The sequence below is a fragment of the Cheilinus undulatus genome, linkage group 16 (assembly GCF_018320785.1).
Source record: "Cheilinus undulatus linkage group 16, ASM1832078v1, whole genome shotgun sequence".
Lineage (NCBI taxonomy): Eukaryota > Metazoa > Chordata > Actinopteri > Labriformes > Labridae > Cheilinus > Cheilinus undulatus.
The window spans coordinates 2,046,821-2,074,085 of record NC_054880.1 but is presented as its reverse complement, the minus strand read 5'-3'; the positions used below and the strand labels follow the sequence as shown (position 1 = coordinate 2,074,085).

Genomic DNA, 27,265 nt, shown 5'->3' with positions numbered 1-27,265 from the left:
TTTTTTTGTGAAAGCAATATATGCATGGAGGTTTTCAGAAGTGTTTATAAAAATCTCAACTTTTTAGCACAAAGTATTTAAACACTACGTCTGTCTTACAAACATGCAAGGTGACTGCTGCCCCCAACAGGTTGAAACTGGCTACAGAAACTGAATTTCTCTATTGGCTGATCTTGAGTGAGGTGACATACACTATATGGACAAAAGTATTCAGACACCTGACGGGTTTTGTAATAACATTGCATATGGACTTGGCCCCCCTTTTGCAGCTTTAACAGCCTTCCCATTTTTTAAGGCTTCCCACAACATTTTGCAGTCTTTCTGTAGGAATTCCTGCCCACTACCACAAAAGAAGGGTTTCCATGACAACTCAACTCAACTCACGAGTGAAGGCGATGAGTTTTTGCAGCTCAAGGATGTAAACTGTGGTAAAGTTTTTCTTTAAAACCTGCAAACTTCCTTTCCATTATTTCACAGTCAAGTGAAACAGCACAGAAGGAGCAGTACGTCCCTGAAAACCTGATCAAAGCACCAAAAATACCCCCAGAAACAAAAAGCTCATTTCATGCCCTGCACTGTTAGCCATCCGGGGATTTGACTCCCAGCGTCCCGCCGGCCCGGGACTCGAACTGGCAACAGACTCCAACCTCAAAGCCGGCTTCGCCTGGAGGCCTCTGAGGCTCGGCTTTGATACGGGAACAAATGTGTCTTTTATGCTAAATAGTGTTGAAGTAGAACAAGCAGTCATTACACGTCCACTCAGGATTAACACACATACACAGACACGCACAGCCTCCTGTGTTTAACAGAGACGATTTCATGTTCGTTATTTCCACTCTTTCATCTCCGTCCTTCACTCTGACAGTTATAAATAGGATGATGGAGTCACACGGAGAAAAACATTATGCTAATTACAGCCCGACATGAAGAAATGTTTCTCTCTCTCCTGCGTCTCTCAGAGTCTCTCTTTTCTCTCTGCTGTCAGTCTCCATTGTAAGAAACTTTTTTGGATCGAGGCTGAAATCTTCTGGGTGAGGTCTTTTCTATCGTTGTTTTCTGTTTCCTGTCAGTCTCAGACTTACATCCTTTCACTCTCTCTCTGCCCGTCCTTCGGTGCTCTCTCGACCCTTCATCTTCATCACTTTCATCTCTCTGTGCCATATTTCTTTGTTCTCCCTTCCGTCCTTCTGTCTTATTTCGTCTTTTAAACCCACAAATGGTGTTTGTTTCAGTCAAATCTCAAACTGATGCTGAAGGTCAGCAGACATCTGTTTACCAAAGTCATGGATAACTTTCAGAAATGAATGCTACATCTGTTCTCACTCCCACTTAGTCCATCACGATTCCTTATTTAATGTGTACTTAACCAGTGCTAAATAATTTGATGCTTAAAGATGCAAGTTGTATGCAAGCTGTATTTCTGGGTGTGTTTTAGTGACTTGCTTTCAACTTTTTAATCCAATAACTTGGGCAAGCCTGGTGCTAAAAACAGGGCGAGAGGTAATCAGGGTGCATCTTTGTTGCAATGCAGCATACAAGAAATAACATATAAGCTGCAGCATGTCAAAGCAAAATGCAAACAGGCTTTTGCAACATGAATGTGCTTATACAGTCAGTATTATAGTTTGCATGAGTCAACATGCGGGCCTTTTGCTGCTGCACAAATATTTCATTTACAAATCGATGAAGTTGGTCTGTTTAGTCTTTGGCCATGATAGAAATCAGCATGGAGAATCAGCATCAAAAATGGAGGAAAAACTTGTGGTGGCTGTGGCTACCTTGAGCCTTACAACACAACGTGCCTGTTCTACAGGAATAAAAAGGAGCTAGCTTGGGGGAAAGTGCCAGATGTGGGGGAAAGAAGCTCCTCCTCTCTTGCGTCATTTGGGCGCTCCCATTTATGTGATCTGACGCATGTGTGCAGCCAGTTATTCGCACAAATTAAGAACATAACGTGAGTAAATACCCTATAGCTGCATATTCCGATATGTGTGAATAGGCAATCATTTATGTCTGGTGTGAACAAAATAGAAATCTTCTCAGGGAGCATGAAGGGCTCTAAAATCTCCTGGTAGACTGCTGACAGTGTTGACTCTGGACTTCATAAAGACAAGTGAAACAGCAGCAGCAGATGACATGGCACCCTCAACCATCACTGACTGTGGAAACTAGACTTTAAGCACCTTAAGTTCTCTGCCTCTCTGATCTTCCTCATGACTCTTGGTCCTTGATTTCCAAATGAAATGCTAAATTTACTTTCATCTGAAAACAGGACTTTGGACAACTGAGCAATACTCCATTTTTTTTTCCTTAAGTGTGATGTTGATGATGTCTGTGGATCCGGAGTGGCTCGATTTTAGGAACACGACACTTGTAGTTCACTCCTGGTGGCTCTTGATCCACTGACTCCAGCCACTCCGTGTGAAGCTCCCCTTAGTTCTTGGATCTGCTTTGTTTGAAAATCATCTGAAGTGAGCTCAATCCTTTCTACTTTTCTTACCAAATTTTTACCTTCAAGTCAACGTTCCATCAGTCTGCTTTGATACAGCCTTGAGAACAGCCTGGTATATCAGTAATGACCTTATGTGGCTTACCCTCCTTGTGGAGGATGTCAGTGATTGTCTTCTGGAAAAGAGCCAAGTCAGCAGACTTTCCCAATGATTGTGGTTGTGTGTACTGAACTACAGTGAGAGAATGACAGCTCAGGAAACTTTTTATGAGTTAATTAATTGATTGGAGCTCTTTTAAGAACTGAAAAAACTGGACTTTTCCACAGTACTCAAAAAAGCAATAATCATGGACCTCAGCAAATTGCAATCAACACATAAATGGTGAAAACTCTAACATATCTACACACCTTGGTGTACATGTTGTCAACTGGACCAGATTTTGACATGTTTTGTTTAAGGTTTAGAATTAAAAGTGAACTCTGATGGCTGTACATCATCATCAAACCTCTGCTAACAATCACATTCTGCTGAGTGAACTGTCGCTTTAAGGCCGATGCTCCAAGATCGAAGTCAAGCTCCAGAAACTTCTACCTTATTAGCATGCCCTTACTCTCTCTCTCTCCCTCTCTGCTGCTCTCTCGCCCACTCGTTCTCCTCAAGATCCATTGGTATTCACAAGAAGGCAGACAGCAGCAACAGAGAGAGAGAGAGAGAGGGAGAGAGAGAGAGAGAGAGAGAATAGAAATAAAGAAAAGTAGAAAGAGATGAAGGAGAGCAGTGACAGATGTGGATTAAGGAGGAGAGAGAGAGAGGAATGTTAGAAATTAAAATGAGTGTGACTGTAGAGACCGAGAGCGAATGAGGGAAAAAGAGACCTTGTCAAGTTTGACTTTTTCCTTCACCACTAAAAACACTCTCACACACACTACCGACTCCTTTTAAAGGTCAGACGACACACACCTGACATGTGCTTGTGTGTTGAATAAGAATGAAGATGTTTCCGTGCAGAAGGTGAACTAACAGGCCGCTAAAATGCTTCCTGAATCCTCACTGCTGTGTCTGCACATCTCAAAAATCAGCTGTCAATCAAACTGTGTGGGCGGGAACTCTATCAACAATAAAGGACAGGGAATATTGCTTTTGTACCTCAGGCTGGGTCAGTACTCTGGGTCTGTACTGGGTCAGTTTGCTGTCCCAATATTTCTGAAATTGTTTCTTGATCAAACGTTGTCAAATGAAGGAAAATAAAAACATCTACCCTTATCTTCATTTATATGCTGTTCATCTCTTTTCTCTCTTCTCTAATAGAAATAAGGGAGTATGGGGAGGTAGAGCCTCAAGGCCAGTCAGGCAGGTGGGAATGCCAGCCCCTTTCTTTATGTTCAACCCCAATTCCAAAAAAGTTGGGGCGCTGCATAAAATGTAAATGCAGAATAATGTAGTAATCTGCGAATCTTAAATACCCATATTTTTATTCACAATAGAGCATAAGCAACATATCAGGTGTTAAAGCTTTAGCATTTCATGCAAAATATTAGCTCATTTAGAAGTTGATGGCAGCAACACATCTCAAAAAAGTGGGGACAGAAAGGCTGCAAAAATAAGTGGTACTGATGAAAAACAGCTTGCAGAGCATTTGCAGCTAATTAGGTGGATTGGGAACATGACTGCATATGAAAGGAGCACTTTAGTGAGCCTGAACCTTTTCAGAATAAAGATTGGTAGAGGTTTACTAATCTGCAAAAGAAAAAGACATCTAAAACATGTGGAGCAATTTTAGAAAAATGCTCATTAACGTTAAGTTGCAAAGACTTTGAATCTCCAAGCATCTATAGCCCATCATATCATCAACAGATTCAGAGAATCTGCGAAATCTCTGTGCACAGGGGACATGGCTGAAGGTCAATATTAGGTATTTAGTATCTTCAGTCCCATTGAAAGCATTGCATTAAAAACAAGCCTGATTTTGTACTGGAAATCACTGAAGGAGCTCAGGAACACTTCCAGAAATCATTGTCTGTCAGCACAGCTGGCTAACTACATTTAAAGCTGTAGCATGCAAAGCAGAAGCCATATGTGATCCAACAACATCACAATCTTCTCTGGGCCAAAGATCATTTTAAAATGGCCTGAGTCAAAATGGAAAACTGTTCTGTGGTCAGAAAGTCCTTTTGGAAACCATGGATGTCTTGTCCTGTGGACTAGGAAGAGAGGGACCATCCAGCTTGTTCGCAGCCCACAGTTCAAAAGTCTGCATCTCTGGTGGTACAGAGTTGTATTAGTGCCTATGGTGTGGGCAGATTACACATCTGGAAAGAAACTGTTAATACTGAAAAGTAGATAGAGGTTTTCAAGCAACATATGCTCCTATCCAGACAAGGTCTCTTCCACTCACTAATACCACATCCATCACAACAGCATGGCTTTACAGTAGAAGAGTCCGGGTGCTGAACTGGTCTAGAGTCCAGACTTGTCACCAGTAGAAAACATTTGGAGCTTCATGAAACAAAAATTTGATCCTGGAAATCCAGCAGAGAAGACCCAGAACAGATAAGTGGAATTCTAAATCAGACAAGAATGTCTTTTTATAAAAAAGTATAAAGAGAAAAAGTCTCTGGATCAAGGTTACATCTCCTAAAATCCTCATTAAGGCAGAGAGAAACCCTTCAAGAGGTCGTCTCACATCAGACTGACTCCTCCTACAGGTGACGGTCAGGTGAGTCATTAAAACATCAGAACAACTGCTCAACATCCTCTGACTGAGAGACTGACGATGCATTCAGGAGATGTGGGACAAATGGCTGTCAGGGTTTGTTTTATGTTATCCAGTCACTGTGCTGGGAACCATCAAGGCACCAGTGAAGAGGGGTTTTGTGTGATGATGCCTAAAGTAAATGTGGAATGAAGTGATGTCAGAAGCAGGTTTTTATCTGCTGTGCTGTATCAATTTAATGCTGCTGTTTGAGTTTTTGAACTCCTGATTCATTTATTTTATCTAGACAGGGAAGAGACCTGTTGGACAAATAAATCTGTTTTTGTGGTCAAACATTAAAGAATTGTTTGTCCTCTGGGAAGCTTACTCCAAATAAAGACATGAAAAACAATGATATCAGCCGTGAATTTCAGCGCATCACTGCTGTTGTTCACCTCCCACAGAGCATTACTGTGGGAATGATGATAATGATGATAATGACGATAACGATGATGGTGAAGATGATGATGGGGGTAAAAATATCCCTAAACATTCCCTGGCTGGTGTTAATGGACCGTTAACCCCTCTTTTTAATGGCGCCTCTCTGCCATCAGTGTTTTTTTTTTTTTTTTTTTTTTATTTGTGAATGTGTTTTATTCTCTGATTTAACTGCAGAGCGCCCCTGGGCGGGAAGACGTTAACAGCAGATAATGCTGGCGTGTTTTAGTCAAGCTGCTTGTAAAAGCTTCTCCGTCTGACTGATGAACAATTTTAAAAAAATAAAAGCTCACTGAGCAGCGGGTGGAAGCAAAACATGGCCTTAAACCAACCACTGATTTATTACAGTCGTGTTTGTATTCATAACATTTAAGTCAGAAATTCTATCTACACTGAAAAATAGGTATTAACTTCTTGAAACCTGAGCTTTAATTTGGCATGCATTTTTGATTTCTCGGATAAGTGATGTCCTGATGAGCTAAACTTTGTATTTTAACAAGTAGTTTAAAAAAATGGGGTCCTTGTGTGATTATTTCATTGGTGGAGTGAGGGGGTAGCCAATGGGGCTACAAGGCTGTGCCACAAAATAAACCGCCAACAATACATCATATATCATGGGTGTTTTTTTTTTCTTGAGAAACAAGTTTTTGAACATAACTGTGTTAGAATAAAATGACAAACAACCCAACATGAATAATCTGCAGGTAAAGTAAAAAGTAAAAAAACCTGACCTGCAAAGCCCTGATGGCAAAATGTTTAATGAAGTAAAGTAGAAAGTCTGTTAACAGGGAAAAAGCCAGGAAAACATGCTAATACAGCCAATGCAGCCTACGTAGTCCCATAAGATGTGTAAGCTACGTAGCTAAAGCTAAAGCTCATGACATAACTACAAAGCTACATTAGCTGTAGCTATGATTGCTAAAGATCACATTGCTAAGGCTTATGAAGTAATATTAACTACACAGCTAAGATCACTATATTAGATTTATGTTAGCTACAGCGAGCCACCATTCACAAATCTTCCTCTAAAATTGATCTATTCATTATTTAATTCTGGACAAGACATCCGATTTTTTCTCTGTTATATTTATTAAAAGCTGCTTACATGTAAAAAGCCACAAAAATATTCTAACGCAGCCAATGCAGCTTATTTTGTCCCTTAAGATGCTTAGGTTAGGTAGCTACATAAGCAAATGCAAGCTAATGTGAGCTACGTAGCTATGTAGCTAAAGCTCATGGTTATCTATACTAATGAAGCTACAAAGCTAATGTAAGCTACATAGCAATGTAGCTAAAGCTCATGGTTATCTATACTAATGAAGCTATGAAGCTAATGTGAGCCTCATAGCTATGTAGCTAAAGCTCATGGTTATCTATACTACTGAAGCTTCAAAGCTAATGTAAGCTACATAGCTATGTAGCTAAAGCTAAAGCTCATAGATATCTATACTACTGAAGCTTCAAAGCTAATGTAAGCTACATAGCTATGTATTTAAAGCTAAAGCTCATGTTATCTATACTAAAGAAGCTATAAAGCTAATGTGAGCTTTATAGCTATGTAGCTAAAGCTAAAGCCTATGGATATCTATACTACTGAATCTACAAAGCTAATGTTGGCTACATAGCTATGTATTTAAAGCCAAAGCTAATGGCTATCTATTCTGCTGAAGCTATGAAGCTAATGTAAGCTACATACCTACATTAGCTGTAGCTATAATTGTTGAAGATCACATTGCTAAGTCTTTTGATGTAACTTTAACTACACAGCTAAGCTCTCTATATTAGATTTATGTTAGCTACAGTAAGCCACCGTTTACATATCTTCCACTAAAACGGATCTTTTCGTAACCTAATCCTACCTCTGATCTTTTTCTCTGTTATATTTATGAAGTGCTGATTAGTCTGTTAGTTAGCAATGTACTTATTTCATGAATGTAACTGCCAGACTTTGTTTATGAATGAGGTGAATAAAAAACACCTGTACAAACGTTGGACTGGCAAATTAAAGTGCACTTTTGTCCTGGGATAGGTGGCATCTCAGAGTAATAGTCTGCAAGAGGGACTGTTAGGATTCATGGTCTTCAGCCAGACTGTCTTGAATCGCTCTTTTGATAGAGAAATGTCCTGGAAATGTATCCATACACATAAAAATCAAAGTAGACTAAGTTGTATCACATGAAATAAGCATTTATACTCACTTTCACTTTTGAAGCTGTTTATTTCTTTCCAAAATCTGCCCAAGCTATATTTTCTTACTTTTACACCAGTAAAAAGTCCCAATGTCCTCATACGAGTACTTCCTGTTCATCAGTTTCGTGGCTTATTACTGTTGATAAAACTTGCCAAATTCGCACTCATATAAAAATATAAAAGCTACCGAGTACAAATAAGTCTATTTATATTAAGTACAAGTTTATGTACCTTGAACAGTTTTGTGTCAGTAATATTAAGACTATTGGTGCAGAGAACCCAAAATGTAGCGTGTTCATATGAGGACGCCAGGCCTTAGGAGGCTACTGGATCAACTCTACATATGACTATGGGTGGAACCTCAGGTAAAACAGTGGAGGATACAGATGTTAAACCTTATCCAGAAGTAAATGTCCTACAGGCTGAAGTATTATTTGATTTTTTTTTCTCTTAAGTAAGAGCAGCTGCAGTGAGATTAATTGGATTAATTACAAATGAAATAAAAGTCTATATTGTCTTCCACCATGTGCATAAAGAGTTATCCTTTTGCTTCCTTCTGTATTACTTTGTGGATATAAAGGACTCTCTGACCTTTTGTCAGTGAAGTGCTGTTTAAATAAAGTTGACTTCCATTCTACCGACAGTACTCAGTGCAAAATGAATGCAGTACAAGTTGAAATGCTGTCCCTCCCTGTGTCAGACATAATGTTATCACTGATTCCCTCTCCTCTATATGAATCTCCCTCTGTGTAATCCCCGCTACGTCTGCAGCAGACTCTTAGTTTAGATTTAAAAGCAGCCATTTAGTCTCTGCATTATCCCGATGCACATAATGGGAGCTGAGGGACGCAGCATTAAATGCACTCAGAGGTGGAAATTCACTTAACTTCATAATGGTTTTACTGTGAGTGCTCAGAGAAAGATTGTTTAAGTTAAATGATCTCTTTGGGCTTTACGTGGAACGCTGTAATTTTAGAAACACATCCAAGAAACAACTAAAGCTTTTTATCTTTGATGGGGACGATAAGAACTTCTAAGAGATGCTTTTCTTCACATTTACAATTCAAATCATCCTGCGCATGCATCGCTTTGTTAACCACAGATTCACCTTAAAAATCAAAAACATATTTAATCTTTTATTAGAGCAGCTGCTGTCTGAAAGGGAAACTTTTATAACCTTGGTTGTTGCTTTAAACTGAGGTCTCAGTGGCTGCTGGTAAAAAAAAAAAACATGTTTTTATTAAGAATTAGATCTTTATTTTTTAACCAGGGAACTTTTGGATCTTTCTTTTCAAATCAAACAGACTCCACAGACAGAAACTACTTCATACACAATAATTTCTTGTCCAATACAACCTTCATCCTAAAGTTCACGCTGATAGTATCTTAGAAATATGATGGATCTTGAATACTGACAATGAGACAAAGGCCGCAGTAGATCTGTAACAACTGTGATCTGATTGGTTAAAATGGCATTAATGTCAGTGCTGTGTATTGGCTTTTAAAGCCTTGTTCAGGCCAAAGATTTGCAATCAAACAAGACTATTTCAGACATTTGCATGGGACAGTTGTAGCTGCATGAACAGAGTTAGTGCATCTCAAATTAGGCCAGCTGATGGTCCTGCCTATTTAGTTAATCAAACTGTCCACTGCTGGTTTTTGTACGATGCAGGAAAAAGAAATCCTGTCTTTATCGGTTCTTTGCAGTCATGTGGTCCTGAACATTGAGGGTCAGGAACTGTGATGTACTATCATCCAGTGTTAATTTTGGCAGCTAATTTTTAATTTTAGTCTTAGTCTTGTGATGACATGTCTTTTAGTTTCAGTCACATTTTAGTCATTTCTACCCTTTATAGTTTTAGTCAACGAAAAATCAAAAACATTTTAGTCTAGTTTTAGTCCATAAAAAGTCCTCATATTTTAGTCTGAACTTTTAGACCAAGCATTTATTCTCTTGCCTAAATCTGGTACCAAGTCATGGCTGTGACCCATGGTCACTGGGGTCCCTGCTTTCTACAGCTGAGAGGCAGAATAGTTACAGCTGCAGTGTTTGTTGATAGATTTACCCACAATAGAGAAATATCATAGATTTTGAATGTCCAACGAAAAACCAAACTAAATTTTAGTCTAGTTTTAGTTATCCTGCTGAGAACCAAACTTCGTTTTTGTCAGTGTTAGTCATTACAGATCTTTTTTTTGTTAGTCTTAGTCTAGTTTTTGTCATGGAAAAAAGGCTGTTGCAAAACATTTTTAGTCATAGTTTACACTAGAGAAATTAACACTGCTATCAACCTTGTGGGCTGAGTGACCAAGTGATGATGTGCCGTTCACAAACGAGCCTCTGCTACAAAATGGCTCTTTCATGTGAGCCACTTTAGCTAGCGCCCGTTTCAGTGCTAGTATCCTTTCCTCCATCCTCGTTTGTTATTTAATCCACATTTTAAAAAGCCAAACTGGTTCCAAACTGGATGTCAAACTGGTTCCAAATGGGAGCCAAACAACCTGCCACAATGATGAGAGCGGACCAGCAAAAACTCAGACATCAGTTTTTTCCAGTCAGAAATACCTCTAAACGCTTATTTTACACCTCATATACCCGACAAATTAAGACAAACTTCTCATTTTCATTCCAGACTTGTCAGTTGATCTAAAATATATACAAGGATTTATTTATTTATTTTTTACAAGAAGTTTGTTGAACAAGTTTGTTAAGATTTGAGATTTTTGCATGATGTGCTTTGAAAGAGTTATAGACACCTAGTTTTTATCTGTCACTTTTTTTAAAAGAAAACTAAAATTAAAAAGAGAATGCTCTTTAACTGTTCAACCTTGTCATGTTTTTTTTTTTTTTAATTGACTTTTATTGTCTCCACCTTGATTTGGTCTTGACCCCCAAAAGTCTTGGTCTTGGTGCGCCCGGTTCTCGGGCAAGTCTTTGTCTCGGATAGTGTGGCCATTAGTACAACACGACACACTGGTAGAATATGGCACATGGAAAATCAGCACGGTTATGCTTCCAGTCTGTGCTTTTCAAAGTAAAAGTGTGGTTAGGCACATATGTGGAGAAACTACCCCCCCTTTATGAAGAATGCTTTTATTCTGGCTCAACTATACAATGAATAGTGACAGGTGTGGAGAGATTATTGAGGTAAAAGGTATGAAGAGAGACCCAACTAACATGCTGTCTGCAATGGCCATGAGATGTTCAGTTGGATGTTTGCTTTGGGTTTATCTGACTGATCTTGGCTTTGGATTTATCTAACTGATCTTGGCATGGATTCCAGAGAAGAGTCATGGTCCTTCACTTCAGAAGTGCTCTCTACAGACTTTTTCTAAATGTGCACACAGAAATGTAAAAGTCATGTTATTGCTGTTGCGAGAACAGTTTCTAGAAATACTTCTTGATAACAAATGGTCGTGGGTAAATTCACAGAGGACTTCTATGCATCATCCGAGCGTGTCTGCAAAGTGCTCACAGTCTGTCCGCTCTGTTTACTCGTCTTTTCTCCGTCTGCTTTCTGTGAAACCTGGACTCAGACCAGCTATTGTCTTATACAGCCAGTGTGTGTGTGAGTGTGACCATTTTCAGCCATCTGAGGATAGATTCAGATTTAGCATATGAACAGTTACTCACACAAATACTAAGTGATGCTAACTCTCTTTACCTCAGTCCATCTCCAGAGGGGGTTAGGGTTAAAATAGTCTTTTTACATTCACTGCATTTCCAGCCAGGATTTTGTGAAATGTTTTTAAAACCTCTCCCTCTCTCTCACGCCCACACCAACAGAGGTAGCTGGTAGGGTGAGACACTTCCAGCTGTGAGCTTCCTTGTCGTTGATTGATCCCCACTGAGCTTCATATTGTGTTTTTATCGACCGGGTCAATCACTGTGGGTGTCTCACTGTGTGAGTCTGTGTGTGGGGAGCAATGTGGTCTCTTGATTGGTTGAGTAAATCAAGACTGATGAGGGCAGGTCAGCAAGGAGACAGCACACAAACACAAACACACCCACAGTCTCTCACCCATACTCAAACAAAGAGGGAGGGAGGTTTTACTAAATATCAGCATTGGAGTTACTCAGTTGTGGATACAGGCTGAGTGAATCCAACAGATCAGAATAAACCTCACATGTAGTCATAATCAGAACCTGTGTCCATTCATGCTCCAAAGATCAACATCAACAAACTGTTTGTTTGTTCCTGTGCTCACAGTTTTCACTTAAAAACAGTTCAATTTCAGGGACAAAGCCAAGCTTGTCAATGTCACTTCCCTTTCACCATCCAATCAAAATCAAGCAGTGTCAGGTCTACTAACATCAGCTTTGTCAACAACAGTGGTGGAGGCTAAGACATAAGACTTGTTTTTTCAAGGCTACAGTTTAAAAACTTGTATACAATGTAAATTGAAAAAAGTTGGGAGAGTGTAAAATGTAAATAAAAACAGAATGCAAATCTCATGAACCCACACTGTAAAAAATCCAACTTCTGACACATTAGATTAAGTTTCCTGAATTAGGAAGAGAGGCAACATTTTCAAAATACTACATGTCAACATGAAGTATTAAGTTTGGCCCCTCAGCTCAAAAAGCTGTGAACTTGTTAACACGTTGGGCTCTCATATCCGTTTTTACTCTGCATATTACATAAACAACATATCAGATGTTGAAACTAAAACATTTTAGCATTTCCTGAAAAATATTAGCTCATTTTGGAGTCTAATGGCAGCAACACATCTGCCAAAAAAGTAGGGACAGGGCAACAAGAGGCTGAAAAAGTAAGTGGTCGTAAAGAAAAACAGCTGGAAGCGCATTTTAAAACTAATTCGGTTTACCAACAACCAGAGTTAATTTTGACTGGTATTTTAATCTTAGTCTCAGTCTTAGTCTTTAAATTAAATGCATTATAGTTTTAGTCACATTTTAGTCATACCCGTTAAAGTTTTAGTTGACAGAAACTCCAAAAAATTTTAGTCCACTGGTAGTCCATAAAAAGTCCTCACATTTAAGTCTTTACTTTTAGTCCAAGTTTTATTCTCTTACCTAAATCAGGTCCCAAATCATGGAAGTGTGTTCCCTGCCAAACCTGGGGTCCCTGCTTTCTATAGTTGAGAGGCAGAATACACACAGATGTATTGTATTTTGACTGAGAAATATCAGGGATTTTGAATGTCTGATGAAAACTAAATTACATTTTACTCAGTTTTAGTAATGAAAGATCTATTTTTGGCTAGTTTTAGTTTAGTCTTTTTCATGGAAAAAAGGCTGATGACGAATAATTTCAGTCAATGAAATCAACACTGCTGGCAACAGGTCAGTTACATGACTTGGCATAAAAGGAGCATTTTAGAGAGGCAGAGTCTCTTAGAGGTAAAGATGGGCAGAAGCTCCCCAGTCAGCCAAAAATCATGTGTGAAAATTGTGGAACAATTCAAAAAATTATTAATCCATACCGCTTATCCCGCTGGGGGTCGCAGGGGGGCTGAAGCCTGTCCCAGCTGTCATTGGGCAAGAGGTGGGGTACACCCTGGACTGCTTGACAGTCAATCGCAGGTCTGACATGTAGAGACAGACAACCAGCCACAGTCACAGTCCTATGAGCATGTTTGTGGTGGTGGGAGGAAGCTGGAGTACTCGGAGAGAACCCATGCATGGGGAGAAACTCCACACAGAAGGTCCTAACCAGGAAGCGAACCAGGGACCTTCATGCTGTGAGAAAACAGCACTAACCCCTGCGTTGCCATGCAGCCCAGAAAATTTTCTCAAAGTAGAATTTTATGCCTCTGTCTAGACAACATCTCTTTCAGGGGAGGCCTTGACTTTTTTAGCAAGACAATGCTAAAACACCAACTACCTTCACAACAGCATGGCTCCACACTGACAGAGACCAGGTGCTGAGGTGGCCTGCCTGCAGTCTAAACCTTTCACTAATAGAAAAAGTCTGGAGAATCATTATAAGAAAAATCAAGAAAATATGACCCAGAACTGTTGAGCAGCTAGAATCCTATCAGACAAGAATGGTACAACATTCCTCTTCCAAAACTCCAGCAACTTGTCTCCAGAACATAAACTGTTGTTCATTTTACTTTGTTTAAAAAAAAACAAACAAACAAAAAAAAAAAAAAAACGGTTTTGACATTGCTTGGGGTCTTGTTCACCAGTGACGGAAGAATGGAGCGGGAGATTGACAGGCGGATTGGTGCAGCGTCGGCAGTGATGCGGTCTCTGCATTGGTCTGTTGTGGTGAAGAAAGGGCTGAGTCGAAAGGGGAAGCTCTAAATTTACCGGTCGATCTATGTTCCTACCCTCACCTATGGTCGAGAACTGTGGGTTGTGACCGAAAGAACAAGATCATGACCACAGGCAGCGTGTCTGGGCTCTCCCTTAGAGATAGGGTGAGAAGCTCAGCCATCCGAGAGAGACTCTGAGTAGAGCTGCTGCTCCTCTGCGTTGAGAGGAGCCAGATGAGGTGGCTTGGGCATCTGGTTTTGGACGCTACCTGCACGCCTCCCTGGTGAGGTGTTCCGCACAGGTCCCACTAGGGGGGGCCCGGGGAAGACCCAGGACACTCTGGAGAGACTATGTTGCTCAGCTGGCCATGGAACACCATTGGATCCCCTGAGAAGAGCTGGACGAAGTGGCTGGGGAGAGGGAGATCTGGGCTTCCCTGCTTAGGCTGCTGCCCCCTTGACCCGACCTCAGATAAGCGGAAGAAGATGGATAGTACGTTTTGACATTGCAAATCATTGTTTTTATTAACATTTTCCACAGCGACCCAACTTTTCTAGAACTAGGATTGTTCATATGTTATATAACACCAGCATAGCTTTATAAACATGATTCAGGCAGCAGAGGAGATCTCAGCATCACTCTGACTCTACAGCGACACGCTAACTTCAAACTAACACTCAAACAAACATCTGTACTCCCTCTGTTGTGTTGTGTTTGTGATTGTGGAGCACGTTAACTCTCAGTGTTTATCTCTTTGGCTGAAATCAACAAGCTCACTTTCAGCTCTCTCTCTCCGCTGAAGAGACGTTTCCTAATTACAGCCTGTGTCTGTCACAGAGACGGGAGTGTGATTACACCACACCACAGTCTGTGATGGGCTCTCTCATCACTAAATGTGCCTGTGTGGTGGAGAAGTGAGTCACTTTTTTGGTGTCTGTGTGTTATTATGTGTGTTAGTTGATCATCGAGCGGGCAAAAGAGCCATTACGGCAAGTTAAAGTGTTTTTTAATGAGCTGGAGCTCTTACAAATGGACCGAGTGTGCCGTGTGGCTCATGCTGAACAGGCAGTGTCTGTGCGTGTAGAGGGGGTTAGAAAGCAGTCAAAAGCAGCTGTATTGATACGTATTATCTTCATCCTCTCCCCGCGCTGAGATGAATGAGGAGAAGAATTAAAAGCATTGAACGGTTGGGGAGCCTGAGTCCAACAACAGCAACAACAGATTTATCACACAGAGCGTTCAGTGAGTCGCTAAAATAACAAAGAGAAGAGGGAAGGACACTTTATTTTGAAGCTAAATTTCTTACTCGTTGAATAAACAGCTCAGACATATTTGTACTACAAATATAATTCCAAAAAGGTTGGGAAGTATACAACTAAGAAAAAAATCTCTGATTCACATCAGTCATAATTTTCTAAATTAAAATATCAATTCATATGATCCAGGGACTGATCTTGAAATTGAGGCCTGCCTCATTACCAGTCTCAGACTTACGTCAATCAGCTGCTTGAGAAGTGACCTGTACTCACCTCCCAAAACATTCAGACTCTGATTACAGGTTAAAAACTTCTGTCTGATCATTTCATTTAACATATGTGGCACGCTGGCAGTACCAGCTGAATGTCCATCCCTCACATTGTGTGTTAACCTCTGTGTTTGCAGCAGGAGCTGCAACACACAAACTTGACTTGATGGAGAACACTTAACCCCTGGGTGCTGAGCTATTTTTTAACCATTTTGTCTCTACTGGACTTAATGTCTTCAAAATATTTTAAAACATCAACACTGTGGTGCACAGCCAAGTTCTTAACATTTTTCTTTTTTCTGTGGAAAAGCTGGGTTTTAAGAACATGTGTGCAGTAATGTCACTTGAATTTTTGTTTTTAAGTTAAGGGACTATGAAGACAAAAGAAAAACTAAACAGCAATTTTAATTCAAATAGTTACGTCTCTTGGAGACCAAAGAGCTAGAAAAATAATCATTCTGTGACAGAAAAAAGTCTTCAAAATATTCACAGAAAAGTCCTTATGCTTTTTTGAATTGGAGGAATTTGACTCAATTTTCAATATATTCTCTGCAGACAGGAGCTGTCTGCACAGAAGGTCACATCACAGACTCTCCGTCTGTCTTTCTCTCTATTATGAGCTAGTCAGACAGTCTCAACGGTTAAGCAGTTTGGCAAAACATGCTGTGACAAAGTCAGGAAGACAATATGGTGGCTAAGCTAGTAGCAGAAACAATTGAAAGAAATATTAAAAAATGGATAAAAGACGTTCAATTTCCAACTTACTGGTGTGGATTTAATCTAAAAGAGCCCAGAAAATCAACCAAGTCCCAGGCTTGCTAGAAAAGCTTCCATAAGAGCTATAAAGGCATGGATAGCATCTTTAGAACAGCAAAACAGAGTGCTTCCAGAGGAGAAAAAAACAGGTGGCTATGATTTATGGTTCAGAAGTTATTCAACTTTTTGTTACCTGTCTCTTCTTGTCAATATATATATATATATATATATATATATATATATATATATATATATATGTGTGTGTGTGTGTGCGTGTTGGTGGGGGTGTGTGTGCGTGTGTATTTTTTTTTTAAGATTTATTGTTGGGCCTTTTCATGCCTTTGTTTGATAGAGGAAGACAGCAGATAGACTTAACAGGGAAGACAGTGGACATGCAGTAAAGGGCCACAGGCCAGATATGAACCCAGGCCACCCGCGTACATGGTGCGCGCTTTAAACCACTTGACCATCTGCATGCCCATTCTTGTCATATATGATGTTCATCTCATAGGGAGATGATACCCATCCAAAGGTGGTTTGCAAATCCACCAAGAAGAATGATGAAGAGACAACCATGAAACACTGGTTTATGAGGACAATAGAGTCTATCCTGCAGGCTACTAGAAATGTTTTTGTTAGTTTTGAGAAATGAAAAGCGACCCTATTCCTTCTTTCACATCTATTGTACAGCTTGGAGGATGAAATAGAGCTGTATTGTGTGGATATAATGCTTTTGGAGTGACACAAGATGTCTAGAATTGACTCAACAGCTCTCCTCACTGATGGGTAACCTGTACTTGAGCACGGCTCATTTACAAAATCTATAATAGACAACGATAAATCAACACAGCTTTTTTGGTCCTTTCAGATAAAAAATTTTGATGTTATAATACTTCAGTGTGTGGCCCAGCTTGCTTAAATTAGCTCTCGTTAATCTTTTCTATTAAACACTAAAACAGCTCATTCTGTTTGTGTTTAAGTTCCAGTGAGCTTGATATCATCACTTAAAAACAGACAAGATAAAATCACATTCTTATGACTCTAGTTCACATGAAGTTCACTTGATTTCAGTTAAAAACATCAGCTCAGTTTGCCTTTTGGGCATTACTGCATGTTAGTTCAGGAGACATTTATAACTGTTGAATATTTAAGACAAAGTTTGACATTTTATAAAACTGTCCAGATAACTCACATTAGTTTAATCTGCGTAGGAAATCCATTATGATTTTTCTAAAGAGGTCATGTCTGAGTTGAAAAGGTGCAAACATTTAAATTAAATGTCATGCTGCTGTTGCTGTTGAGTGATAAGAAGCTTAAACACTTGAATTAAACAGCGCTGGGCTCTAAATGTCAGTGTCTCGCTTCAGTGTCATTAAACACACAAGTTGTTGTGCTGAACATGATGTGAGTCACACCAGAGATTCTCCCGAGCATCAAAAAAAAAAAGAAAAAAAAAAAAAAAAACCCGGACGGGAGCAGAGGAGCAGCTCACAGTCCAACAGAGCAGAGAGGCCACAATCTTACACACTCAGAGTCTGTCCTTCACGCAGGAGGAGATTTCAGTGCTGCAAAGTAAACACTGAAGATTATCTTACATGTCTTTGACTACAACCCAAGTTCCAAAAAAGTTGGGGCGATGCTCAAAAAGTAAATGAAAACAGAATGAAAAGATTTGCAAATCTTATAAACCCATTCACAATAGAATATGAGATGTTGGCAGCAACATGTCTCGAAAAAGTAGGGATGACGCCACAAAATGCTGGGAAATCAGGTGGTACTAATAAAAACAGCAGAAGGAACCTTTTGCATTGATTCAGTTACCTGTTTACAGGTTAGAAACATGACTGGCGCCTTTAAGAGAGCTCAGAAATAGAGACGTCAGAGGTTCACCAATCTGCAAAAGACTCAAAAAACATCAAAAGATTCAGACAATCTGAAGAATTATCCAGTTTTGGCTGATGGCCAAAACTGGATAATGTGTGGGCTTCAGGGGCTACTAGATTATAAAAAGGCAAAGGCATTCTGTACTGGAAATCACTGCATGGGCTCAGGAACAGTTCTGAAAATCACTGTCTGTCAGCACAGTTCATTGTGCCAACCACAAATCGAGCGTATAGCCTTCAGTCAGGCCACGCGGTTAAGCAGTGCCATAATTGAGATCAGCCGATCTCATGCATCTCAGCTCATGGCCAGCTGATTTGCAAAGCAAGTGCTAAGCATGCTTTTGCCTGGCTGTGCTCTGCCGCTCTCTCTGCAAGCTGCTCTTGAAACCCTCCTCCACCCCAGCTCCTCCTTTTTTCTGCTTCTGACTATTTCAGTGTCATTCTGTTGTCCTTGGTCTGCTCTGGGGTTTTGCTGCCTGCCTTTTGCTTTCCTTAACAGCATAGTAAGAGAAGGATTGTGTGCAAGCTTGTGGAAGAGCAGGGGGATCCCAGAACAGCCACACCAGCAAATATAATTAACAGCATAAGTGCTTGATAATAACTGCTTATAAAGGAATACTGTATTTATAGCTGCAAATCATGTGTGTGTGTTTCTTGACAAAGTGGTTCTGACTGAAGTGCAAGATAAAAAAAATATCATGCAAAGAAGAAGCCCTTTGTCATTGTCTTCTCTAGGCCAAAGCTTATTTAAAATGGACAAAGGGAAAATGGAAAACTGTTCTGTGGTCAGATGAATCGAATTTTGAAATTCTTTATGAGAAACCACAGAAACAGTGGCCTGAGGACTGCAGAGGAGGTGGATCATCCAGCTTGTTTTCCTGGCACAGTTCAAAAGCCTGCATCTCTGATGGTAGGGGGTTGCATTAGTACTTTTGGAGTGGGGCAGCTGGCAGTGTTAATTTTGGCAGCTATTCTTAATTTTAGTTGTAGTTTTAGTCTTTAAATGAAATGCATTTTAGTCTGAGTCTCACGTTAGTCATTTCTGCCCATTATAGTTTTAGTCTAGTTTTAGTCGACAAAAACTCAAAACATTTTAGTCTAGTTTTAGTCCATAAAAAGTCCTCACATTTTAGTCTTTACTTTTAGTCCAAGCATTTATTTTCTTGCCTAAATCTGGTACCAATTCATGGTACTGTGTTCTCTGCACCCTGCCAAACCTGGGGTCCCTGCTTTCTACAGCTGAGAGGCAAAATAGCTACAGAAGTATTGTTTTGACAGATCTATCCACAGTAGAGAAATATCACAGATTTTGAATGTCCAATGAAAACTACAGTACATTTTAGTCTAGTTTTTGACAAAAACTAAACTTAATTTCTATTTAGTCATCACAGATCTATTTTTGTTAGTTTTAGTCTAGTTTTTGTCATGGAAAAAATGGCTGTTGACGAATAGTTTTAGTCATAGTTCTAGTTGACGAAATTAACACTGGCAGCTGGTGTATTAGAGGTTGCAGAGCAACATGCTCCCATCGAGACATCTCTTTCAGGAAAGGCCTTGACTACTTTCGCAAAACACTACTAAACCACATGCCACATCCATCACAACAGCGTGGCTTCATAGTAGAAGAATCCAGGTGCTGAACTGGCCTTGATTGACTGTTGAGCAGCTAGAATCCTACATCAGAAAAGAATGGGACAACATTCCACCACCAAAACTCTCCTTATCACAGACTGTTGTTAAAAGAACAGGGGGTGCTGCACAGTGGTTAATGTGTCCGTACTTTTCTGGGATCTGTTGCTGCCATCAAATTCAAAATGAGTTCATATGTTTCCTGAAATGGTAAAATGTCTCAGTTTCAGCATCTGCTGTCTATGTTCTTTTATGAGTAAAATACAAGTTTATGGGATTTGATTATCATCGTTTTATTTAAGTTTTACACAGTGCCCCAACTTTTTTGGAGTTGGAGTTGTCTAACGCAGCGTAATAATGTTTCAGTAACCACAACTTTACTACCAGCTATTAAACAAACAAAGAAGAAGCAGACACAACAAAACATTAGAAGAAGAGTAAGAAGGCGGGCCTACAGGACCTTATGTCTTTAGATTCGATGTGTGGGGAAAGCTCAGCTTCCTTTAACATGTCAAACATGCTAATGAGTTTAGACAACATAACTGAGGCGGCAATATCTTGAGCAAGGGAAAAAAATGCAGAGAGCAGGTTGTTCCTTAATGATCATGCAGTCAAAACTTAGCTCAAACTCTTCCACAGAAAGCATTGCTTCAGTCTGATAGTTATAAAAAGACATCCTCAAACTTCCTGAGAAGTCGACTTTAAGGACATTAAACCCATTTTAATCGCTCATTAATAGGCCCCATACTCAGCAGCACAGCAGACTTCATTTCCTGGATCAGCAGCAGTACAATCAGTAATGTAAAGGTCACGGAAAGACAGCACTCGTGTCATCCAGGAACCATCATCATTTGCATTTTCAGAACCCATTCTGCACAATGTCAACTCTCATCTCATATAAAACTACCCTGTAATGGCACGCTGCAGCATAATGGCCAATTTATGTCCATTCAGAGCCAAACTAAACCCACCGGGGCCTCCTTTGCACTGCATTAAATAACCAATTTGCAGCGAAAACGTCATTACGGGAACAGTTCGTCGCCAAACGATGTCATTACAGTAACGGCAGCCACTCTAGCGCAGCGCGGCGGAAAGATACGGCGCACACGGGTAAAAACATCACTCACTCTTTGTGTTCAGAGCCCTTCATGCCCGACCGGCCGACACCGCCGCGTTAATGCAGCAGGCGCCATTATGCAGGAATTGCCGGCTGTCAGTCCTACTGTATAATGGAGGCTCCATCATTCACTGTGAGTTAAATCGCTGCATATTCAAGCCGGAGATCACAATAAAAGTGTGAACAATGGTGCCGTTTGTGGCTAACACTACCTGACGCTGCTGCTGAGTAACAGAGCCATTAACTCCCCGGGTGTTCCCCACAGGCGTCAATAAAACGTGAAACTTAAACGCCACGGTTAATCACGGCAGAATTAGTGTGAGTCGAGAGATGAATTTGTGGAAGTATGTTAATGAATCTGCCAGCATCTTTATAAAGTCCTGCTGCTTTCCATCTGCTGTGCTGTAATCACGTCAGTCAGTCGGGCTAATCACGGCACAGCGAGGGGCTCCTCTGTCGGCATCGTTTATATTTATGGAGGCTTAAAGCCATTGTTCTATTATGATACAGACTGCAGACTTCCTGCTGCTGGATCAGTGATTAAGGAGCAAATTAGAGGTGGAGGTGAAGCTGCAGCAGCAACAACATATAAATAAACCAGAGCTCCATCTGTGAAGGTTAATTTTACTGTCCTCGACTGCTGTGAGTGTGCAAATGTGCAAATCCTGATGTGAATATCACAGCAAGATAACTGCGTTAAAAGATGCACTCACACATTTTACTGGTTGCTTGTTTCCTGGTCAATGTTTGAGTGGAGTGAAAATACTGACATGACACCTGTTGTACACAGTGAACCCTACAGGGCTCTTTATTAAGTTTTGCTCACTGGATTGGCTCCCAGAAAGGCACTTGGCCGTCATGCAGGACATATTATTCTGTTTTGTCCAATGGAACAGCACCATGTAGCATGGTTTTTCCAGAGGAAGTGCATTTTATCATGTTTTCTCCACTTGACAATAACCTCGCAGGGTGAATTATCCTGTTTTGTGTATTAAAAGAACGACCTATGGGGCACATTATCATGTTTTCTCCACTGGAATGACACCCTTTAGGTCATTTTACCACTGAAGGGCACCATTCAAGGCATTTTATCCTGTTTGTCCACATGAAGAGTAGAGCATCTGATCATGAGTTGTCCAGTGGAATGGCGCCATATACAGCAATTTATTCTGCCCTGTTCACCAGAGGGACACGCTACAGGTATCTTTATCATGTTTTTTCCACTAAAGGGGCACCATGTGGGGCACTTTATCTTGTTTTTTCCACTGGAAAAGTACCATTCATGATAATTAATCATGGTTTGACCAGTGGAACAGCACCATTCAGAATACTTTATCCAGTTTTGACCACCTAAAGGACACCTAAAAGGGCACTATCCTGCTTTGTCTACTGGAGAAGCACAATTCAGGACAATTTAGGATGAATGTCAATCCAAAAAAGAACCACACAGGGCACTTTATCCTGTTTTGCTCACTGGAACAGCAACCCACAGGGCATTTAATTCTTATTTGCGCATTTTAGGGGCATCCTAAATGTTTTTATACTGATTTGTCTACTGGAAGAACACCATTCAGATCACCTTATCCTGTTATTCCCACTCCAAAAGCCTCCTTTAAACCACTTTATCCTGTTTTCTCCACTCTAACTGCTCCCTAGAGGGCACTTTATCCTGTTTCCTTTTCAAATAAAGGACAACCAACAGGGCACTTTATGGTGTTTTTGTCAAGTTAAAAGGCTCCCCACAAGGCAGTTTCACCTGTTTCGTCCACTGGGGCGGCAGAATATTTGGTATTCTATTTTTTTCTCCTGACGGACACCCTTTAGATCCTTTTATTCTGTTTTTAACCCTGAAACAGCACCCCACAGGACATTTTTACCCTGTTCTGTTCACATTAAGGACACCTTAAGGGTCACTTTACCCTGTTTTGTCCAGTGAATTGACACCCTTTAGGACACTGGTTCCCGAACTGTGGTCCGGGACCTCCCGGAAGGGGTGCAAAAGATCTTAGGGGGTGTGTAAAGCTTTGTCTGCTCTGAGGCTGTCAAAATTAGATTTGCAAATATTGATTAGTACCATGATAAAGTTATCATGGTAGTTTATACAAAGATCTATTGATAAAAAAGCATGCATAGACCTTTTTTAGGGGGGATTTATCAGTGGAACAATTAAAATCTTTGTTGATTTTTGTTGACAGTGTGTCACTTTTTCTTCTCTCTTATCCTGATTTTTCCAAACAAACAGCATACTATATTCCAGTTTTGTCAACTCAAACAGCTCCTTATAGTACAGTACAGTCTTATATCCTGTGAGAAGGGACCCCGGTAAGCACCTTATCACATATCATTTACTGGAAGGGTCCATCCAATTGCTGTGCAGCTCAAAGGATGAAATGGGCCTGTCCTGTATAGGTACAGCAGTTTTCAAAGAGACTAAGAACTGCCATTACAACTTCCCTTGCCAATGAGTACCCCACATGCATGGCTCCATTCACGTTGACGTGAACCCTGTCCGAGACCACCTCTTAAGTGGACTTTGGCACTGTGTCAGAGCCTGGAATGTGTTCACACTGATCAAATGAGCTGGACTTTCAGGTCACATTGAGGTGGATCCTAATGTAAACCCAGCCTCAGCAAACTCTACAAGGTGATTTTTTTTCTAGACTGAAGTTTCTACAGCAGCAGCTCCCTTTGTCTCTCACAGCTCTGCTTTTGTCTTGTTTTATCCAGGTACTTGTCATTCTACTCTCCTAACAGAGCCTCATTTAGATGCCAGGTGAACTCAATTAACTTACATGGCTGAATACAAAACGAGTCGCTCTCTAAGCTCCGAGGACTCTGAGATCCTCTGCATGTAAAAAAAAAAAAAAAAAAAGAATCAAAAAGCCACAGCTCTCTGAAAGCATCAGGACACTTTGGATCCTGATGACGTCAAATGGACCAAATATTTACTTCAAAGAGGCTCAAGGACGTCTGAGAAAAGCTGTCACTCACAGCTGGATTATTTCATCTAAATGTGGTGGAAAAGAGCAACTATCAGAAATGCTCTTCAAACACTTTACACCGCGCTGACCCTGAACTGCTCACTTTCCCTCCTCTTCACTGCTGCTGCTGACGTGGATCAGCCACTCCAGCTGTCTCTGAGAGCCCTGAAAAAGACGATTCAGTTGTCAATTATTCCACGTATCAGGAGCCTGCTGTATCCGTGGCCCCTATCCAGCTGTAATCACACTGATGCCGCTTATGGAGCCTTAATGTGATTCACCGCATGGGTCTGCTGTCGCCCTGTGCATGACAAACCCTCCACTGGTTTACAAGCACGACTCCTGATGGGCAGGCAGCAGCCGTGAATGCAGAGCATGCAGCCGAGTGAGGCGAGGCTTTGCTCTGAAGAATCATAATCTGGTGGAGGGTAATGATGTCAAACCGAGCAGCGAGATACTATACGTCAACACGAGCCAATCGAGTGATGATAATCTGATGTCTTCCGGTGGATTTTGAGCCTGTTAGCAGAGGGGTCAGGAAGGGATGAAGAGTTTCCTCTGGACCGCTCTCTGAAAACCCTCCTGGTTTAGGAAACTTCAGCATTTAAAATCTCTTTATAATCAACTCTGCTCTAAGGATTATTTCATAAATCTCCTGCAGGGAATATTTAGTTCAGTGACACTACAGCGATTATTCAGAACAGTGTCAGACTTTAAGATGTCTTTGTAGAAACAGTCTTGACTTTTTTTCCACTTTACTAACAGCAGAGACACAGAAGGCCTGATCCATAAAGGGATTGCATGGCTTTTATGCCAACTTAACTTGTGTAACAGAGACTGAAAGACACCACCTAATTCTCAAAACACAAAAAATGTTAAAATCTTCATTGACTGAACAACAGAGAAAGTTTTATCTTAATTAACCGGCGCTGTTTGGTTATGTTGTATAGGTTCTTTGCGGATGATGCTACTCCATAGCAGAGAATTCCAGATGGGGGGCAAGAAGTGATTTCTGCATGGAAAAATGCCAAAGTTTTGTGCTGTTTATGAGTGGCAACCATTAACTAAAGCACATTAAACCCTGATCTCGCCTGTGTTTCTTCAGTCAATGCCTGTCGATGACAGGAAATCCAGCTCTTTAAAAAGATCTAACACAGTTAGCCCAGTTAGGAGAGCTGGTTTTGTGGCTTTCAAACTGCTATTAATTGTCTACCAGTTTGAAGTTTTAAATATAGATTGAATTACAATCATAAAAAAGGAGGAAAGAAAAGTGGTACTCAGATGGGAGCTAGCAACTGTGGCTTACATTAAAGAGCCGTTTCAAAGAAAAACCTTGTACACAAACTCTCATTTCCTTTATCAGGCTAGAGGATGTCTGCAGCAGGACTGAGTGATTTGTGATGTTGATTGCCTCCATACCAGGTAAATTAAAACTAGTCATTCTCAACTAGTGGGTCAGGACTAAGGTTATTATAGTTCACCAAGACTAACTAAATAACTAAAACTAAAATTTGAAAACCATTTTAGTGAACTGAGACTAAATATAAACTAAGCTTTACCAAAACCCCCCCCCCCAAAAACTAACTAAAACTGTACAGTGTGCTTATAAAACTAACTAAAATAAAATAAAAATGGAGACAAAATTCCCTTGGTGTTAGTCTTTGACACAACCATACTGACTGGCACCTACACCCAGGTCTGGGGAATGCAAAATGGCCTGAACTGACTGGTTACGACTTCACACAATGATAGTTTTATGTCTAGAGTTGCATTCAAACATCAACTTTATAGCAATAAAATGACAAATGAAGAGTTGCATGTTTGAATATGTTTTTAAAAATGTATGATGTTCACTCAGCCCTGACATGTATCTGAAAACGACTAAAACTGACACTACAACTAATAAAACCTAAACTAAAACTAGGCAGTTTTGGGAAATAAAAACTAAACTAAACTAAAAAACCCGAAGTACAAACTAATACAAACTAAACTGAAATTGAACGCAACATGAAAACGAAATTAAAACAAAAACTACTGAAAAATCTAAAACTATTATAAGCTTGTTCAGAACCCTAAAAGTGGGGCACGGAGCTGTTTCAAATGGGTCGCGAATGTGCGCCAGAGAAAGAAAATCAACAACTCTTATGAGGCACTTTAATTTTTTTTTCCTTTGGTTCAAGTTTTGACAGCAGAAAGGAAACCAAACAAGTGTTTGACAGAATTTTTCAGGAATTTTCATTGTGAATTAACTGTTATGTTTGAGGATTTTTCCCTGTAAACTGCTTCAGAAAAGTTAGTGCCACAAAAAGGGTTTTTTTTCTAGAATTTTTCCTACATTTTTGATAAGTTCTTGTTTCTAGGAGGGCTGCATAATTCCACTCAGAAAAACCACATATCAGACCATCACAGCAGTGGAATTTACAGCCAGTTAGAGTCACCATTCTGTCATTCACTTAAACCTAATGTCAAGAAATGGTTGATTGACAATCAACCATGTCAACACTGATGCTGTGGATAACCAATCATGCTGTTAATGCTCACATTATCATTATTACATGTTTTACTGTTGTATGCTATATTTTATTCTATGATGCCTTAAACCATCTAGCAAAGGGACTACCAATGAAAATTAGCCTTGGTTAACTTGGGTACATTTACATTTCTTTGAATTTTGATTAATGTGCACTGTCCCTTTTCAAATAAATAAATTAATTAATTAATTAATTAAAACAATCTTTTGACTTTCAACTAAATCTTAAAACATTTCACAAGGAACAAGAAATTTCTTAGACTTTTTACCACACAACCATTCGGCAGTCTTTCTGGAATTATTTTCTGGAATATTTGGGAAGTTTTGATGCACTGTGGTATTTTTTGTATTCTGCATTTTGGGGCATTTTCTTCCATCTCTTTGTTTTGTACTCTCTGGTTTCTAAACAGCCTAATGTTTCATTAAATAAATCTGGTTTCTCCATGGGAGAAAGTGTAGGGATCATACTCAATGCATGTAGAGATTTTCTGAAGATAACTGAAGCATGCAGGTCCATTTAAGGAGGTAAAGTACTAACTTTCTTATGTCCCCATTCATCATGGCTGTTCTTCACTCACTGCCCCCCATCTGGCCTTCAAGTGTCACCAGGACTGCAAAGTGACAGCACAACCCTTGAATACTCGTGTCGTTGCCACAAAGCAAAACATTTGTGCTTTATTTCTAGCTTTGTGTTCACTTTTGTCCCCATGGCTGTGTTTGCTGTGCTTCCTCGTTCAGCCAGCTTGCTTCCTGATTGTCTATCATTCTATTCCACAATCCACAGAGTG

General features: G+C 40.1%; 1 protein-coding gene across 1 annotated transcript in view; it reads right to left on the bottom strand.

Moving 5' to 3' along the window:
- LOC121524338 (semaphorin-6D-like) overlaps positions 1-27,265 on the bottom strand; it is a 256,246-nt gene that overhangs the window by 14,251 nt on the left and 214,730 nt on the right. The gene's annotated exons all lie outside the window — the stretch shown is intronic.